This window comes from Penaeus vannamei, chromosome 38, assembly GCF_042767895.1.
Source record: "Penaeus vannamei isolate JL-2024 chromosome 38, ASM4276789v1, whole genome shotgun sequence".
In the NCBI taxonomy this organism is placed as follows: Eukaryota; Metazoa; Arthropoda; class Malacostraca; order Decapoda; family Penaeidae; genus Penaeus; species Penaeus vannamei.
Window position 1 is genome coordinate 19321604 of NC_091586.1, and position 5000 is coordinate 19326603.

Consider the following 5000-nt stretch of genomic DNA (forward strand, 5'->3'; position numbering starts at 1 on the left):
AGAGCATATGAAAATAAGCACGTGTTCACACATACACACACAGGCACGCACACACACATAAACACACACACATACACATACACACACACACACACACACACACACACACACACACACACACACACACACACACACACACACACACACACACTTTGCAGACACAGAAGGACTACACACACACACACACACACACACACTTTGCAGACACAGAAGGACTACACACACACACACACATAACAGACACAAAAAGAAAACACAAACATGCACATACACAAACAACACGCACATACACAAACACACAAACACACGCGCACGCCCACACACAAACAAATACCCACTCACCCACACACCAACAGACGCACCAAGCAAAGAAAAAAACACTCACACGCACGCCCACGCCCACGCCCTCCTTCTAAATCTAAAAGGAATATCAGTCAAAAAGCAAATATGCAGAAACTTGAGTCAAAGGATTTTCTCAGTTTTATCTCCGTCTTGTCCTTCGCGATGGACCCAAGAAGAGGTGGCTCGAGGGGGTCCGGGAGATGGCGGTTGTGAAATAACGTTATTTTGGTTGTTATTGCTACTGCTGTTGTTGTTGTTGTTATTGTTATTGTTATTGACGTTATCGTTATCATTTTTGTTATTGGTGTTTTTATTATTGTTATTATTATTGTCATCATCATTATCATTACTGCTATTATTATTGTTATTATCCTCATTATCATAGCTTTATTTTGGTTGTTACTTCTACTGTTATTACTGTTATTGTTGTTATAATTGTTAGTATTGAGATTATTATTTTTGTTATTGTCTTATTATCATCATTATTATTACTGATATTATTATCATTATCATTATTAGTATTATCATTATCATCATTGCTATTGATATTTCTATTATTTTCATTATCATTATTGGTATTAGTATCATTATCATTATCATTATCACTCACTCTCTCATTTTCCTCCTTCTACCCTTCGTCTCCTATTTCCCTTTTCACTTTCTTCTCCTTCTCCCTCTCCTTCTTTCCCACTCTGCCACCCTCTCTCACTCCTAAGTCTTCCATAATTCCATTACTTTCCTCTCACTTTAAATCTTACATCCTTCATCTTTGTCCTTAAACTCCTTCACCTTCCTTTCTTCCTTATCCCCCTCCCTCCCTCCCTTCTCTTCCCTTTCTTCTTCCTCGTCTCCCTTCCCTCTTTATGTCCCCCCCTCCCCTTCTTCCCCTCCCCCTTTCTATTCCGTAAATAATGTGCATAAACTGACGGTCTCACTATCTCGAAGATTGATAATGATAATAACAGTAATAATATTGATGATAACAACTGTAATAATGATAATAATAACAATAATAATTTTGATGATAACAACTGTAATAATGATAATAATAACAATAATAATTTTGATGATAACAACTGTAATAATGATAACTGCAATAATGATAATAATAACAACAGTAATAATATTGATGATAACAACTGTAATAATGAAAATGATAACAACAGTAATAAGGATAATGATAACAACAATAATAATGATAATAATAACAACAGTAATAATATTGATGATAACAACTGTAATAATGATAACAACAGTGATAAGAATAATGATACCAACAATAATAAAGATAATAATTACAGTAATAAGAATAATGATAACAATACTGACAATACCGATGTTCATTACAAAGCTGGAATAGCATTTTCATGGATCCGTACTCTGATGTGTGCGTATGTATGTACGTGTGTGTGTGTATTAGCATGTGTGTGTACGTATTCTGATCAGATCGTAAATTCTGGAACAAAAGCCTTTCATGATCAGTAGAATATTGAAAGAATATTGCGTCCTGTGCTTGCAACATCCACAAAGGGACGCAAATTGGAAAGTCTATTAAGCTTGTAGATCAAAATAGATATATTTTCAAAGGGTCCGACGATTAAATTAACTAGATGAAGACATGAATAAGTAAATAATTAGGTTGAGAGGTGAATAGATAGATAGATAGATGGATAGGAAGAGATAGAGAGAAATGTGGTAGCGTAGAAGTGAGAGAAAGAGGTAATTAGATAGGAAGATAGAAAGATAATCACTACACTAATAGACAGATTGGTATGTAATTAAATAGATAAACAAATACATGAATGATAAGATAATGATAAAATTTTCGAAACAAAATATAAACATAGTAGTTGACTTTCCTTGCGATAGAAAAGAAATGTTATTACTACAGTCAAATACGATCAGGCTTCTATTCTTTATATTGAGCAAATAACATGATATAACATGTTCCTTATCACACACACACACACACACACACACACACACACACACACACACACACACACACACACACACACACACACATACATACACACACACACACACACACACACACACACACACACACACATACACACACACACACACACACACACACATATACACACACACAATCACACACACATATATGTCCCATTTGCAATGTGAGTGTGCGTGTGTGTGCGCACACTCACACATATTTCAAGTGGGACATGATTTTTCCCCGCCAAAAGCCAGGAGAGTACACACACGCATACAGAAGGAAAAAAAATAGAAAAAAAAATCAGGAACACTAGTCTACCCCCCCCCCCTCTCTCTCTCTCTCTCTTACGCCCTCTTGCTCTCTCTCTCTCTCTCTGTCGCCCTCTCGCTCTCCCTCACTCACTCTCTCTCTCTCTCTCTCTCTCTCTCTCTCTCTCTCTCTCTCTCTCTCTCTCTCTCTCTCTCTCTCTCTCTGTCGCCCTCTCGCTCTCCCTCAGTCCCTCTCTCTCACTCTCTCTCCACCCATCCAACCACACCCACACACACACGCACGCACGCACGCATAGCCAAACACACATAAACTATATTTTAGCAGAAAGCAAAAGTTTCGTCCGAATTTTCTTCATGTCTCCCTGAGGTGTGTGTTGGTGTCGAAAGTTTAGTGAACCAAGTCAGCGTGAGGTCCAGGACACATTAGCGAAGTGGGGGAGGCGGGCGGGGGGGGGGGGGGAGTCATTTGCTGTGAGGCTCGAAAATGTGATTATCATTGGTGTGGCTCTTGCGATAGTTGATATGATGATTTTTTATTGTTATTATTATAATAGTAATGATAATAATAATAGTAATGAAATAATGATATTCATTATTATTATTACTATTATTATTATCATTATCATTATTGTAGTTACTGGTAGTAGTAGTATCAATATCATTATTATTATAAGCGTTATTATTATCAATTTTGTTATTATCATCATCATTGTATCATTAACATGATGTATGTTATGGTGTTCATGGATATAAGCTTTATGATGTAAGAAAATCACTTAAAAGTAAGATATTCTGTTACGTTTTTCTGCGGTGCGCATCCCAAGTGTATTTTGTTTTTCGAGAGCGTCGTCCCTTCTTGGCGAGCAGGCGGGAAGATTGGTGCGCGGCTGATGATTGTCCTTTAAAATCAGCAATTGTGCAGTCTACAGGGATATATCCAAATATCTATGGTATGTGATTTATAGATTAGGTCCCAATGTTATAATTAACAAGCTACTGAAATATGATCATGAGAATATTCACAAGATACAAGCTGTGTAAGGTGGATCTGGAGTTTGTTGTGTCCTGCTAGAATATTTGTGTGTTCAGATTACAGAGTCAGTGCCCGGATGAAGATATGTATGAGCTGTACTTCTAGAACAAAAGGATCAAAGGCTGTGGAGCTACTGAAGTGTCTTTTTTAAATATGTTGTCCATGATATTATCAATTTTGTGGTGATCAAAGTTTTAATTTTCAAATAGTTCTGTTTTTTTTTCATTATGTTATATTTCTCATAAGGTTATGTTTTCGAGGATCTTGCTAATAATGTGCATTGTGATAATAGATTAGGGATAATTATTGTAGAATCCATTTGGAATTATTTCTGTGACAAAGTTTGGCATCTAAGATTTTTTTTTTTTTTTATTTACTTTGGCAAAGGTTAGGTTACCATGTTTGGTCTGTGGAAAGTGTGTGATTTACATAAGGTTAGATTATTTAAATTTGTTTTCTTGTGTCAGATCTCTGACCATTTCACATTAGCCTGTTCCATAATATGTATATATGTTTATTTTGTGTGATGTTTGTGTACATCACATTTGTGTTGATTTCTGTTGAGATTTCCTTCCTTACATTCTTGATCGTTTCAGGTCGAAATTTTTCCTTTCCTGAATAAATGAATCTTAAGGCTGAGGGATTCTGATCCTTGTCTCCAAGATCAAATGTTATTATCAATGTTATTATCATTATCATAACTGTTGTTTTATATTATTATTATCATCAGTGTTGCTGTTATTATTATCATCATTGTTACTGTTATTATTATCAATACTATTATTATTATCAATATCGTTTTTATTAACATTATTATGGATACTATTACCATTATTATTATTATTATTGTTCTTATCATTATTATAACTGTTACTGTTATTATTTTTGTAATTATTATCATCGTTATTAACATTATTGTTATGATTTTCCATTATAATTTTTGTTAGATTCTATTTTATATGTCTTCATAGTTATTATTCCTTTCGTTATCATCATTATTTTTCTTACTATAATTTGTTATCATTGTCATGGCTCTCATTATTATCATTATTGGTGTTGTTTTATTATTATCATTTTCATTATTATTGCTGTTATCATTGTTATCATTATTACCGTTATCTTCATCACTCTTATCATTATCAACATTATTACTACTACTACTGTCATTATTATATTATACGGGTACTGTAGCCCAGGAGATCAAAGACATTCTGTTAGCACTCGATGAAGGATGCTTCAGAACTGCTGGATTTAAGTGCCGAGTTCTGCGCAATTGACCATAGATTGATTGTGGCTACACTTCGGGTCCACTTCAGTTTCACCTTGGCAGATTGGGAAACGAGGAGTGCGGCCGGAGGTTCGCCGCAGCTATCTCTGATCGGTTCACAGTGCT